The following is a 16,377-nucleotide window of genomic DNA, read 5'->3' as shown; positions in this document are numbered from 1 at the left end:
CTGAAAAATTTCAAGATTTGCTTCTAAACTTCTAAGCCTTATAACATCCCCAAAAAATAAAATATCATTCCCAAAATAATTCAAACATGAAGTAGACATATGGGGAATGTAAAGTCATCCAAATTTTTGGGGGTATTACTATGTATTACAGAAGTAGAGAAACTGGAACTTTGAAATTTGCAAATTTTTCCAAATTTTTGTTAAATTTGGTATTTTTTGGTGCAAAAAAAATAATTTTTTTGACTTCATTTTACCAGTGTCATGAAGTACAATATGTGACGAAAAAACAATCTCAGAATGGCCTGGATAAGTCAAAGCGTTTTAAAGTTATCAGCACTTAAAGTGACTCTGGTCAGATTTGCAAAAAATGGCCTGGTCCTTAAGGTGAAATAGGGCTGTGTCCTTAAGGGGTTAATAGTAATAGTACTCCCCACAGTCCCACCAATTGTGATAAAGCTTTCTAAGAGTGCCTCTATTAGTAGAATTGCCCTCCGTATTGTGCCCAATAATAATAACAATGCCCCCCGGAGTCTGCCCAGTAGTATAAATATCTCCACCGAGCCTCCATTAGAAATAAGGCCCCTTATCTTCCTGTCTTCGCTTCCTTTCTCCAGCAGGAGACGGATCATCATTAGTGACGTCACCGCCTCCTACTGGAGAAAGCGGCAGCTGGCAGTCTACACAGCGCACTAGGCTTAATGCTAGTGCGCATGTGCAGGCCCGTTGGCCGCTCTCTGTATCGTACAGGCTTCTATGTGAAGCATGTACTGACTCCTTCACAGTGCAATGTAAGCGCTGTGCAGGGGCAGCAATGTGGAATTGTTGATGGCACTCTGGGGCAATTAGGATTGCACATGGGGCACTGGCGGGCACAAGGGGTAATGGATGGCACAATGGGGGAACTGAATGGCACAAGGGGGGAAATAGATGGCATAAGGGGGCAATTGATGGCAAAAAAAGGGGGCCCTGCATGGCATAGTGGGGGTACAGGATGGTACTAGGGGGCACTGGATGGCACAAGGGGGCACTGGCTGACAAATAGGGGGCATTGGATGGCACTAGGGGCACTGGATGGCACTGTTATGGGGCACAGTGGATGTCATTGTTTTGGATGCACTGTGGACGTCACTGTTATGGGGGCACTGTGGATGTCACTGTTATGGGAGCAATGTGGATGTCATTGTTATGGGGGCACTGTGGATGTCACTGTTATGGACGCACTGTGGATGTCACTGTTATGGACGCACTGTGGATGTCACTGTTATGGGAGCAATGTGGATGTCACTGTTATGGGGGCACTGTGGATGTCATTGTTATGGGGCACTGTGGATGTCACTGTTATGGGGGCACTGTGTATGTCACTGTTATGGGGGCACTGTGTATGTCACTGTTATGGGGCACTGTGGACGTAACTGAATGTCACTGTTATGGGGCACTGTGGATGTCACTGTTATGGGGAAACTGTGGATGTCACTGTTATGGGACCAATGTGGATGTCACTGTTATGGGGGCACTGTGGATGTAACTGTTACAAGGGCACTGTTGACGTCACTGTTATGGGAGCACTGTGGATGCCACTGTTATGGATGCACTGTGGATGTCACTGTTATGGGGGCACTGTGGATGTCACTGTTATGGGGGAACTGTGGATGCCATTGTTATGGGGGCATTGTGGATGTCACTGTTATGGGAGTAATGTGGATATCACTGTTATTGGGGCACTGTGGATGTCACTGTTATGGGGGCACTGTGGATGTCACTGTTATGGGAGTACTGTGGATGCCACTGTTATGGATGCACTGTGGATGTCACTGTTATGGGGGCACTGTGGATGTCACTGTTATGGGGGAACTGTGGATGTCATTGTTATGGGGACACTGTGGATGTCACTGTTATGGGAGTAATGTAGCTGTCACTGTTATGGGGGCACTGTGGATGTCATTGTTATGGGGCACTGTGGATGTCACTGTTATGGGGGCACTGTGTATGTCACTGTTATGGGGGCACTGTGTATGTCACTGTTATGGTGCACTGTGGACGTAACTGAATGTCACTGTTATGGGGCACTGTGGATGTCACTGTTATGGGGCACTGTGGATGTCACTGTTATGGGACCAATGTGGATGTCACTGTTATGGGGGCACTGTGGATGTAACTGTTACAAGGGCACTGTGGACGTCACTGTTATGGGAGCACTGTGGATGCCACTGTTATAGATGCACTGTGGATGTCACTGTTATGGGGGCACTGTGGATGTCACTGTTATGGGGGAACTGTGAATGCCATTGTTATGGGGGCATTGTGGATGTCACTGTTATGGGAGTAATGTGGATGTCACTGTTATTGGGGCACTGTGGATGTCACTGTTATGGGGGCACTGTGGATGTCACTGTTATGGGGGCACTGTGGATGTCACTGTTATGGGAGTACTGTGGATGCCACTGTTATGGATGCACTGTGGATGCCACTGTTATGGGGGCACTGTGGATGTCACTGTTATGGGGGAACTGTGGATGTTATTGTTATGGGGACACTGTGGATGTCACTGTTATGGGAGTAATGTAGCTGTCACTGTTATGGGGGCACTGTAGATGTCATTGTTATGGGGGCATTGTGGATGTCACTGTTATGGGAGTAATGTGGATGTCACTGTTATTGGTGCACTGTGGATGTAACTGTTACGAGGGCACTGTGGACGTCACTGTTATGGGAGCACTGTGGATGCCACTGTTATGGGAGCACTGTGGATGCCACTGTTATGGATGCACTGTGGATGTCACTGTTATGGGGGCACTGTGGATGTCACTGTTACGGGGGAACTGTGGATATCATTGTTATGGGGGCACTGTGGATATCACTGTTATGGGAGTAATGTAGATGTCACTGTTATGGGGGCACTGTACGTAGATGTCATTGTTATGGGGGCATTGTGGATGTCACTGTTATGGGAGTAATGTGGATGTCACTGTTATTGGAGCACTGTGGATATCACTGTTATGGGGGCACTGTGGATGTCACTGTTATGGGGGCACTGTGGATGTCACTGTTATGGGGCACTGTGGGCGTCACTGTTATGGGGGCATTGTGGATGTCACTGTTATGGGTGCTGAGTATAAGTGATAGGGCTTGTGCACAGAACTGAGGACCTCAAATCCATGGAACTCAGTGGGACTGCAAAAAATGTGGATCGCAAAATGGATACGGTCGGGTGCACACTCTGGACATAGCGAGGGAAGAGCCTGTGGACTGTCAGTGATGGGATTAGATACACCGCTCAGCAGGCTGTATCACACAGGATAGCATTAGATACAGATGTGATTGGATACGCTTGCTGATTCAAGCTGTTTTTCACACTCTGGAGATGGTGAGGGAAGAGCCTGCAGACGGTCAGTGATGGGATTAGATACACAGCTCAGCAGGCTGTATCACACAGGATAGGATTAGATACACATGTGAGCGCAGAGCCTGTGGATGGTTAGTGATGGGATTTAGATACTGAGTGATAAGTAGATAAGTATATTCATGTCTGGGTGTAGAAAGACACAGGAGTTATAGATGGAGTAGCTGCTGCAGGGCAGAGTGTGTGTGTGTGTGGGGGGGGGGGGGGTATAGCCTGTGACTCATCACTGTGCAGTGCAGCCAGGCTTGTGTATCAATAAAGTTATGTCAACAAAACAAGAAGGGGAGAAAGTAAACAGATATGCCAGGATAATGTGATGTCTTCCAGGGGGGAGGAAAGCTCAGACATGAAAAACAGGTATTGGGGGCATATGTATGCATGGTGAGTGGTGTTAGGAGCACATAAAAATAATTTTCATTTTGGGACCGGACAACCTCTTTAACCCCTTAGGGACACAGCCTTTTTACACCTTAGGACCAGGCCATTTTTTGAAAATCTGACCAGTGTCACTTTAAGTGCTGATAACTTTAAAACGCTTTGACTTATCCAGGCCATTCTGAGATTGTTTTTTTCGTCACATATTGTACTTCATGACACTGGTAAAATAAAGTTAAAAAAAATATTTTTTTTTGCATAAAAAAAAGTCAAATTTACCAAAAATTGGGAAAAATTAGCAAATTTCAAAGTTTCAGTTTCTCTACTTCTGTAATACATAGTAATACCCCCAAAAATTGTGATGACTTAACATTCCCCATATGTCTACTTCATGTTTGAATTATTTTGGGAATGATATTTTATTTTTTGGGGATGTTACAAGGCTTAGAAGTTTAGAAGCAAATCTTGAAATTTTTCAGAAATTTTCAAAAACCCAATTTTTAGGGACCACTACAGCTCTGAAGTCACTTTGCGAGGCTTACATAATAGAAACCACCCAAAAATGACCCCATTCTATAAACTACACCCCTCAAGGTATTCAAAACTGATTTTACAAACTTTGTTAACCCTTTAGGTGTTGCACAAGAGTTATTGGCAAATGGGGATGAAATTTGAGAATTTCATTTTATTGCCTAATTTTCAATTTTAACCCATTTTTTCCACTAACAAAGCAAGGGTTAACAGCCAAACAAGACTGTATCTTTATTGCCCTGACTCTGCCGTTTACAGAAACACCCCATATGTGGCCGTAAACTACTGTACGGCCACACAGCGGGGCGTAGAGTGAAAGGTGCGCCGTATGGTTTTTGGAAGCCAGATTTTGCTGGACTGGTTTTTTGACACCATGTCCCATTTGAAGCCCCCTGATGCACCCCTAGAGTAGAAACTCCATAAAAGTGACCCCATCTAAGAAACTACACCCCTCAAGGTATTCAAAACTGATTTTACAAACTTTGTTAACCCTTTAGGTGTTGCACAAGAGTTATTGGCAAATGGGGATGAAATTTGAGAATTTTATTTTTTTGCCTAATTTTCCATTTTAACCCATTTTTTCCACTAACAAAGCAAGGGTTAACAGCCAAACAAGACTGTATCTTTATTGCCCTGACTCTGCCGTTTACAGAAACACGCCATATGTGGCCGTAAACTACTGTACGGCCTCACAGCGGGGCGTAGAGTGAAAGGTGCTCCGTTTGGTTTTTGGAAGGCATGTTTTGCTGGACAGTTTTTTTGACACCATGTCCAATTTGAAGCCCCCTGATGCACCCCTAGAGTAGAAACTCCATAAAAGTGACCCCATCTAAGAAACTACACCCCTCAAGGTATTCAAAACTGATTTTACAAACTTTGTTAACCCTTTAGGTGTTGCACAAGATTTAATAGAAAATAGAGATACAATTTCAAAATTTCACTTTTTTGGCAGATTTTCCATTTTAATATTTTTTTTCCAGTTACAAAGCAAGGGTTAACAGCCAAACAAAACTCATTATTTCTGGCCCTGATTCTGTAGTTTACAGAAACACCTCATATGTGGTCGTAAACCGCTGTACGGTCACACGGCAGGGCGCAGAAGGAAAGGAATGCCATACGGTTTTTGGAAGGCAGATTTTGCTGGACTGGTTTTTTTTGACACCATGTCCCATTTGAAGCCCCCCTGATGCACCCCTAGAGTAGAAACTCCAAAAAAGTGACCCCATTTTAGAAACTACGGGATAGGGTGGCAGTTTTGTTGGTACAAGTTTAGGGTACATATGATTTTTGGTTGCTCTATATTACACTTTTTGTGCGGCAAGGTAACAAGAAATTGCTTTTTTGGCACCGTTTTTTTTTTTTGTTATTTACACCATTCATCTGACAGGTTAGATCATGTGGTAATTTTATAGAGCAGGTTGTCACGGACGCGGTGATACCCAATATGTATACAATTTTTTTTATTTATGTACGTTTTACACAATAATTTCATTTTTAAAACAAAAAAAATGTTTTAGTGTCTCCATAGTCTAAGAGCCATAGTTTTTTAAATTTTTGGGCGATTATCTTAAGTAGGGTCTCATTTTTTGTGGGATGAGATGACGGTTTGATTGGCACTATTTTGGGGTGCACATGACTTTTTGATTGCTTGCTATTACACTTTTTGTGACGGAAGATGACAAAAAAAGGCTTTTTTTAACCGTTTTTATTTTTATTTTTTTACGGTGGTCATCTGAGGGGTTAGGTCATGTGATATTTTTATAGAGCCGGTGAATACGGATGCGGCGATACCTAATATGTATACTTTTTTTATTTATGTAAGTTTTACACAATGATTTCATTTTTGAAACAAAAGAAATCATGTTTTAGTGTTTCCATAGTGTAAGAGCCATAACTTTTTCAGTTTTTGGGCGATTATCTTGGGTAGGGTATGATTTTTGCGGGATGAGATAACGGTTTGATTGTTACAATTTTGGCATAGATGCGACTTTTTTGATCACTTTTATTACCTTTTTTGGGAAGTAAGGTGGGCAAAATTCCAATTTCATCATAGTTTTTAATTTTTTATTTTTATAGCGTTCACCGTTCGGGTAATGTAACATTACCGTTTTATAGATCAGGTCGTTACGGACGCGGCGATACCAAACATGTGTAGGGAATTTTATTTTTTTCATTTTTAATCAGTGATAAATGTGTTTTTTGATTTTTACTTTATTTTTCACTTTTTTTTTGACCCAGACCCACTTGGTTCTTGAAGATCCAGTGGGTCTGATGTCTGCATAATACAGTACAGTACAATATATAGTACTATACTGTATTTTACACTTTGTCTGAACAGATCTATGCCTTTCAGCACAGATCTGTTCAGCACCATGGACAGCAGGACGCCTGAGAAGGCGTCCTGTTGCCATGGGAACCTTCCCCGTCTGCTCAGTAGTGGCCAGAACTGCGCAGACGGGGAAGGGTAAGGACGGGGCTTGGGGGGGCTGCCTGGAAGCTCTCTCCCTCTCCATTCGGGGGACTGCAAAGGCACAGCAGCCCCCCGATGGGAGAGGGAGGGAGCTCCCTCTTACTGTTAACCTTTTCCATACAGCGGTCCGTACGGACCGCTGTATGGAAAGGGTTAAACGGCTGACATCGCATCACGATGTCAGCCGTTTATACCAGGGTGCCAGCAATGTGCTGGCACCCTGGTATACCCACTAGACGCCAACTATTACGCAATGGGAGGCGGGCGGGGGATCGCGATCCCGCCTACCGCACCGCCCACCTCCCGCACCGCCCGCAACCCTCCCCCTGCACCTCCCACCGGGCAAAAATCACTAAGGGGTGCAGGGGGGGGATACAGATGCACTTTAGGAATACTAAAGTTTCTGATCCCCGCGGTCAGGGACCGCGGGGATCAGAAACTGCAGAAATCGCAGCAAACCGCAGGTCTGAATTGACCTGCGGTTTGCCGCGATCGCCGACATGGGGGGGTCACGGGACCCCCCCGCGCATTTAGCCTAGGTGCCTGCTCAATGATTTGAGCAGGCACCGGGTTCCGATCACTGCCAGCCGCACGGCAGTGATCGAAAATGCACAGGGCGTACATGTACGCCCTGTGTCCTTAAGTACCAGGGCACAAGGGCGTACCTGTACGCCCTGTGTCCTTAAGGGGTTAATGTCCACTGTCCACTGCTCCCTTAAAAAACAGTTGTTATGGCTTGTCTGTGTCTGACTAAGAAGACAGGAAGACAAAGGGGCGGTCCTTCAACCGCATCCCTGCATTAGGCTTTAGAGTGAGGAGGAGTGTCTCTCAGTAATCCAATCTGATTGGCTGGCACGGAGCTTCTGGCTACAGCAACTGTGTATGGGAAGTGAGGGAAAGCAGTTTTGGCCTCAGAGAACTGGCAAAGGAGCCATCTAGAGAAGGTCCTCATATTGTAAATGTTTAAACAGCCGTAACTAAGGGAAAACAGTGGTATGTGAAGAAACTAAAGATTGCTTTATACATAATGCTGCTGCAGCAGTAACATATGCTAAAATAGTTTTTTTTTATGAAAACATGACAGTTACCCTTTAACCAAAAAAGCTGTTTTATCAGGATTTCTCATTACATTTTTTAATAAACCTATTAGCATGTATTGTCTTGGCTGATACCCATGAATTCTCCTCTGGGCTATAATCTTTTCATTGAACCAGATGTCGAACTGCACCTTGCATCCTCCTGGAATTTAACATTTTGGAGACCTCATACTCCAGCTCATCTTGCACCTGATCAGGCGCAGGAGATCTCTTTTCTTCTCCTATCACTCTGATGTAGGAGCACTGACCATAACTACTGGCTTCTGAAAAATGATGAAGTTCTATTTTCTTGCACTTTCCGAAATCATGAGGTTCAAAACATCTGGGTATTCGAACTTCTCTCAAGTTTTGCAAGTCTCTTATCCAACTCTCCCACCGTGGCCTCAAATTTTCAGGTATGGACTCATCCCATCCCAACTTCTGTCTGCATAATTCTTGTAGGATTTCTTTTGCTCTGAGGATTACTGTGGCCAAGAATCCTAATGGATCATATATAGAAGCAACTGCAGAAAGAATGGTGCGTCTAGTTGCAACTTACTCTTCAATAGATACTTCAAAGAAGAACTTGTCATTCTCTACATTCCATCCCAATCCAAGTACGTTTTTTAACAGGAAGATGATCATAATTGAGATCTACATTCTTCATTGTTGATGCACATTCAGATTCATTGATGGACTCCAGTACCTCTCTGTTGTTTGAGATGCATTTGTGAAGGTGTAGGCTTCCTCTTGTGGATAACTCTTGGCTTTCTTTCACTAGTTTCATTGCAGATTCTGTGGAATCTAGACTTATAAGACCATCATCTATATCAAAGTTTTTCTTACGAAAATTTGTTGCTGATGGGCAATCCTTTTCATTCTGATTGGCCAGGTACTTCATACCATAATTGGCGCAACGTGGAGACGATGCTGTTTTATCTTCATTCTTCACATGAAACTGGTGGAACATCAAAAGACGACTTAGGGGAGATCTAATTAATATGTATAAATATATCAGGGGTCAGTACAGAGATCTATCCCATCAGCTATTTATCCCCAGGACTGTGACTGTGACAAGGGGACATCCTCTGCGTCTGGAGGAAAGAAGGTTTGTACACAAACATAGAAAAGGATTCTTTACGGTAAGAGCAGTGAGACTATGGAACTCTCTGCCTGAGGAGGTGGTGATGGTGAGTACAATAAAGGAATTCAAGAGGGGCCTGGATGTATTTCTGGAGCGTAATAATATTACAGGCTATAGCTACTAGAGAGGGGTCGTTGATCCAGGGAGTTATTCTGATTGCCTGATTGGAGTCGGGAAGGAATTTTTTATTCCCCTAAAGTGGGGAAAATTGGCTTCTACCTCACAGGGTTTTTTTTTGCCTTCCTCTGGATCAACTTGCAGGATAACAGGCCAAACTGGATGGACAAATGTCTTTTTTCGGCCTTATGTACTATGTTATCTTTTCAACGTCACACATGACTGCTATGGGATACTTTCTGAATCTACAGAGTATTCCAGGCAGAGTGTTTGTAAGATCTGGTCCTTTTAGTAGATGATCGCTCAATGCAACACCATCGTACTTTGCTGGGCAATCAAATACCACTCTAATCTTATCTGGTTTCTTTGAGTGGTAGACACCTTGATGTGGGATGTACCACACTTCTCCTTCTTTAGGTCGGTTATTAACTTTCTCTGCATGTCCTTCTTCGAGGATGCCTTCCATGAATTTCAAATAATCCTGCTTGAATTTGGGATCTCTTCCCATATTTTTCTTAAAATATTTCAATCTTGCTTGGGCAAGATTTCTGTTATTTGGCAGATGAGGACGTTCTCTAAAAGGTAAGGGCATTTCAAGATGACCTTGTTAATTCTGCTTAATACTTTCTTCTAGAGTGTGTACAAACTTTATGTCTTCTTGGTGTCACTCCCATGTTTATGGTCGTGACTCCCGCATGCAGTTGCCCGCGGTCTGGCTGTTGTGTTGTTTATGCACCTATGGATCTGGCTTCCTGTGTGTTTGTGTGTGTGCTGTGTCCATTTATGTTTGGGTGTGGACACTAGCTTGTATTGCACGGGATCCAGTCTGTGTGTCTGTGGCAGGTAGTTGTGGAAATACTTCTCATCCCCCTGCCATATCCATAGGCTGTTCATGTTTATATCCCCTTGTAGCTCGACCAGTTTAGACTCTTGTTTCTCCGTATCCAGGAGGAACAGGTGGTCTACCCAGCTCCTAGTTCAGGGATCGGCAGAGGGTCAGTAGGGATCCGAGGTTCCTGAGCATGAGCCCTCCTACCTTCAAGGTCAGCTCGTGCAGCTAGGAGTCAGGGTCAGATTAGGGAAGCTCTAGGAGGTGACCTGCTCCCTAATTCTGTCTCTCTGGTCGAGCAGCCACTAACATCTTCTGGCATCGCACGGCTGAGGGTTTTCCCCATCCTCAGCCGTGACACTTGGGATACACTTATTTTTCAAACTTATGTCTGCAAAGTCGGATTCAAGGATCTTGATTACTTTTGCTGGACTTACAGTTGGTAACTCTTGGATAGATATTTAATCCTTTCACCTGTCTTGAATTTGCGATCTGCTGTTTTCCTCCAACAACACCCCATCCTAGATCAGTTTGAACAGCGTAGGGTTCACCATTTCCTCCTGTGATTACCATTCGTGGTACTAAGGCTTCGGGACAATCGTAGCCTATCAACACTCCAACACCAAACTCCTTCAGTGGAGATATTTCATGAGATATGACAGATAGGTGCTCCCATTTATTGGCTGTTTCATAGGTAGGTAAGCAATCTCAATCTAGAGGTATATTGTCTTTTGTATAAGCTGGAGGTAGATCTAATGTGAAGTCTGAATGAAGTCCTCTAACTCTCAGTCCTTTGACCCTTTGACTGTTCACTAATGTGTCTCTCCACGTCATTGTAGTGTGTTTGAGCTTCACTGGTTCTGTAGCCACTTGTAATTTCTTGCAGATTTCTTGATTAATGAAGGTGACGTCACTCTGGGCATCCAGTAGCGCATAGGTGTCAGCCTTCTTGTTCCTCCTTTTAGGATTGAGGTGCCGTTGCTTTCTCCTTCCCTACTCTGCAAGAGAATACAGATACTTTCTTTCCTTCCTCAGTATCTTTAAGTATTGAGGATTTATCTTTCTTTGGACGTTCTTCATGCAGTGGTGTAGGATGGTGTCCTTTGCAAACGCTGCATGTGGACTTTTTCTTACACTCCTTAGTAACATGGCCTTTTCTTAGACATCCGAAACACAGTTGGTTATCCAGTACAAATTTTTTCTTTTCTTCTGGGGACTTCTTCAATTCTTGGCACTTGGTTCTCTCCACAGAACATACACTTGAAGGTAGTCTGAAGATTTGTCTGTTCTGTATCTCTACTGATCCCAGTAGTGCCTTTGAACTTGCTCTCGTAGGTATCTGGACCTTTAGCTGCTGTGTTGGTTGCAAAGCTTGTTGCTCTGGCACATCTTATCTCTCTTGCAGGCCTTTCTTCTAAGGATTTTAAGATGTAAGATGATGTTACTGGATTGCATGCTATCTATGCTTCCTCATTAACAAACTTAGAGAACTCTTTAAAACTTGGGAAGTTCTTACCTAGATCTATCTGTTTAGTCACATAGCAATTCCATGTAGAAGCCACTTCTTCAGGTAGCTTAGTTAGCATCCTGTGGTTTTCTAGATAGTCATTCAGTGGCGTTGCTGCATGCTTGCAGGAAGTCACCATACTTTTGGAGTCTGAAGTGTTCTTTAGGACCAGACCTTTTAGGACCAGTATTTTAGGCCAGTTATTCAGTTTTTTTTTCCAAAGGCTCTTTGTACTAAGAAAGGATGACCATATCTTGCATTCAATTTTTCCCAAGCTTGCTTGTAGGCTTCTTCGTCTCTTCTATAGAAGTTACCTTCAAGAACTTCCTTGGCTTCCCACCAACATATCTCTGAAGGTAGAATAACTTGTCGACTGGACTGAAGCAATGATGCTCAATTATCATTTCAAAGCTTGCCTTTAACTCTATGAACTTCAGTACGTCTCCTGAAAATACAGTAGGTTCCGGAACGGGAAGTCTAGCGAGGACTGTTCTCTGTGGTCTTACTGGGACAATGGTTGCAACATTCTCTTAACCGTTGCAGTGACATCTAGGACTAAAATCACTCAGTTCTATTTTCTCATTTAGTTCTGAATTAGGGGAGTCCTCTTCTTCATTTTTCCCGTTAGAGATAGAAGGTAAGTTCACGTACCTTTTTCCTATCGTTGGACTAGGTCTCTCTTTGTCTTTCTTAGCAGGGATGGAAGGATAATTAACTTATTTCCTCACTAAGTGCTCGAGATTATCTAGCTATGATCTTGACTTCTTTTTGCCTTTCAGCTTCCTTTTCAGCCACCAGTTGGCGCTACGCCTCGATGGCGGCTTACATCTCAATTTCTGCTCTCTTGACAGCAAGTTGTTCAGCTAATTCCTTACCTTTGGCTGAAGTACTTGAGGATTCTGATACGGGGGCGGCACTTCTGCTAGCGAAGGAAGTCCTACTTGTAATTTTGGTTCCACCTAAGGACCTAGCATAGTCTCTCATAAAGAGCTTGTTCATTCTCCTTCTTGCTTTAACTTCATCATAGTTTTCTGCAGATGCTATTTCTCTCATAAGCTTTACCAAATCTTTTATGACCGCAGTATATGTGTCCATGTTCCTTACAATGTCCTGGGAAGGTGTCGTAAGTGACCGCAGGTTGACATATGCTGCCATAAGCTCTGATTCATATTCTTCTACCGTCTCTACCATATCACTCAAGTTCCCTTTTATACTTTCTTGTTTTAACTTTCCACGCATGCCTTTAATGTATAATTTCCACTTCTCATACATTCTGGCAAACTTTTTTCTTTTAATGCTGCTTCTTGCTCCAAATTTTCCAGCATCTTCGGGGTCAATAGCATATATGAAAAAAAGTGACTTTTAAAACTACCTTTATTTAATATTTAAGCGGGTATAGGTATGTATATACCAACAGTGGTGTACTACAGTTACCAGGATTTCTGAGTGGGGGAGTAGTGGCCCGCAAAAAGAAAAACATTCATGGTGACGGGATAGACACTCGAGTTCGGGTAAAGGGAAGTAAGTCTAGCCCAAAGAGATTGCAGGGCCAAAGAAAACTTACCCTAGAGGCCCTAGAAGACTGCTAAGCCCAGGACGACCCCTTGATGGTGGGGGTTCCCTGTCCCCGAACCTAATGCTACCTGGTCCCTAGAAAACCCTAAACAGGGAAGATATTAACAATAATAAGGTAGAGAGTGGCTGGTAATCCTATTGGATGGACATCACCACCTCTCTCTAGACCAAAAAACACACAAAAGCCTGACACGTTTCGCCTAACATTTGTCAGGCTCATCAGGGGGTGAAAGAATCAGGATAGACACATACAGTATGATGCAATTGCGATACTTAGCTTTGCAGCCAGATGTCAAACCACGGGGTATTTTTGTAGGTCACCAAAGGAAAGAAGAGAGAAAAAACTCTCTATCCCGCTAAAGATGCTATATTTGTATCTTCTAACAGTGGCATGGTAATACTAGGCTCAGACATTTTACTTTAAATGCTATAACAAGCAATACGAATATTGAAAAAACTTTCACTTTAAATGCGATACTAACAAATGCAGAAATAAATTACTTTCACTTTAAATGCAATAGCAATAGATGCAGGAAATAAATTACTTTCACTTTAAATCCTTTAGAGTCCTTTGTTTTATTTTATTCCTAAACACGAAAATATCTCTTTATGCCAAAGTCTATATGCAATGATAAGTAATAAAAGGTTGTTGAAGGAGCTGGGTGTCTCTTTCCCTCTTCCCTACAGCTGAGGGTTTGTTTCAGTGTGTTATAATCTTAGGTACGTGGGCATGTGCATATCTACCATCGAGATAGGCACATGGGCATAGCAGCTTAGGGAAAGTGTTTTAGGGATTGCTAGGAGGTGACATTATTGTTCCCTAGCATTTGGGGCCATTTCACTTTAAATCCTTTAGAGTCCTTTGTTTTACTTTATTCCTAAACACGAAAATATCTCTTAATGCCAAAGTCTATATGCAATGATAAGTAATAAAAGGAAAGCTCAAACCTGATTCCGAAGAGCAGAATACTGCAATCTGAAAGTTGTTGGAACAAATGTCTGTCTTAAAGGAGACTTGTCTTTTCTTGATATGATGCTCTGCGCTGAGTTGCGATGCTCTGTGCAGACTTGCAATGCTTTGTGATGATTGGCGATGATCTGTGATGACTTGCAATGCTTTGTGCTGACTTGCGATACGCTGGCTTGGGTACGCTGCTGCAGGCTTTGGGCCTAGTGGCGGGAAACTAGCTGGCTGCAGTACGTGGTTTCTCCGTGGATAGCAGTGCGGGCACTCTAGCTCTGGACATTGGCCTCCCACAATGTGTCTCTTTCTCTCTCTAGGGATTGCAGGAGGGTTGGTGCTTTTTCTCTGACTATTTGGCCTTTGCGGTTCTGCCACTTTAAGAGTTGGCTGCAGTTTGACTTATGCACATGTTCTATGGCATTGATGGTAGCTCCGCTGGGGTGTCTTTGCTTGCTCACTCAGGGATCAGTTGCTACGCAGCGCTCTATGCTGGAGCTCCACTGTTCTAATGCGCTCTTTAGGCCTCATGCACACAAACGTTTTTTTTTAAGGTCCGCAAAAACGGGGTCCGTGATCCGTGACCGTTTTTTCGTCGGTGGGTCTTCCTTGTTTTTTGGAGGATCCACAGACATGAAAAATGAAAAAAAAAATCGAAGTCAAGTTTGCCATTGAAATGATAGGAAAAAACGGACACGGATCACGGACGCGGATGACAATCTTGTGTGCATCCGTGATTTTTCACGGACCCATTAACTTGAATGGGTCAGTGAACCGTTGGCCGTGAAAAAAATAGGACAGGTCATATTTTTTTCACGGCCAGGAAACACGGATCACGGATGCGGCTACCAAACGGTGCATTTTCAGATTTTTCCACTGACCCATTGAAAGTCAATGGGTCTGCGGAAAAAAAAACGGAAAACGGCACAACGGCCACGGATGCACACAACGGTCGTGTGCATGAGGCCTTACTGTGCAAATTGAGGAGCACTATCGCTTTGCCCTCTAAGGGTAATAGTTCCACTGTGGCAGGTGCAGCACTATGAAGTGCCTTTTGCTCTGTGGCATTAGAAGAATTTTGATATCTCTGACTTTTTTGTCTAACAAGACTATTACTCTGTAATTCCTCTAGCAGCGTTCTATGGAAACAGTAGGATTAAAGAGCACACCAAATACTTGAAATAACTTCTTTGTTAACTTCAACTTTTCTTCATATATAACACTGATGCCTCCACTGCAAATAGTCCATGTACAAAACACATGTTGCATAAAGATATCACAAAATGACAGTATGCATAAGATGGTGGATAAACTATTCAATCTTGTCTTTCAACATAAAATGGTAGATATATTTCTCTCTTGAGTATCTGTCACGCCCTGTCCTGTGGGTGTTCTAAGGAGATCTGTCAGAGTTGCTGCATGTGACTCGATCTGACAGTTTGTTTTGTTGTGGGTTTGAACAGAATCACACCTCCTCCCAGGTGTTGTTCTTTTGGTAATTGGTAAGGCTATTTATTCCTCCCTCTCCCTACAGCCTTTGCTGGTTATAGTTCTGGCTTGTGTGAGCTCTGGAAGTTTGGTGGATCGCCTGCTCCAACACATCTCTAGATAAGTCATCTTCCCTTCTGTGTCTGTTTTTACTAGGCCTCTAGGGTGACCCTTGCTCCTTCGGTTGTTGAAGGAGCTGGGTGTCTCTTTCCCTCTTCCCTACAGCCGAGGGTTTGTTTCAGTGTGTTATAATCTTAGGTACGTGGGCATGTGCATATCTACCATCGAGATAGGCACATGGGCATAGCAGCTTAGGGAAAGTGTTTTCGGGATTGCTAGGAGGTGACATTATTGTTCCCTAGCATTTGGGGCCTAGTCAATGGTTTTGTTTGCTTTGCCATGTTCTGTTTCCTACCCTTTTCTTACCTACCGTGACAGTATCTGTACTCTCACTTTAAGTTATTTAAGCACTTTATGATCTCTCTGAGAGGTATAGCTGAGGTCTAACTAATAGTTCACTTGCTGAATTTGTTCGCAATTTGCAATATGCATTTAGCAGTAACTATTTGCAGATTGGTTCAGTATGATCTAGTTATGGTTATGGTTATATGCAATTTGGATTGCAATTTGGAGTTTGAATTTGGATTGCGAACTTTGTAGTTTGCAATTGGTGGAACTGTAAGAAAACACACATATAACTGGCTTAGCATACAGTTCTAATCACTATATTAACAGTAGGAACATTATATAACTGTTTTAAACACCTATTTTGGCCTCTCATGAAACATAGCTCTTAGTGGCGTGTGTGTCTGCTCAGCTCCTCTCTCTGGTGAATAATAATTTCTAACAGCTCCTGCTAGGGAATTTCCCACATAGGCTGTGTGTGAGGTTGGCTGTGATTGGT

The sequence above is a fragment of the Bufo gargarizans genome, chromosome 5, assembly GCF_014858855.1.
Source record: "Bufo gargarizans isolate SCDJY-AF-19 chromosome 5, ASM1485885v1, whole genome shotgun sequence".
In the NCBI taxonomy this organism is placed as follows: Eukaryota; Metazoa; Chordata; class Amphibia; order Anura; family Bufonidae; genus Bufo; species Bufo gargarizans.
The sequence above is the reverse complement of the archived record's forward strand: the minus strand, read 5'-3'. Positions refer to the sequence as shown.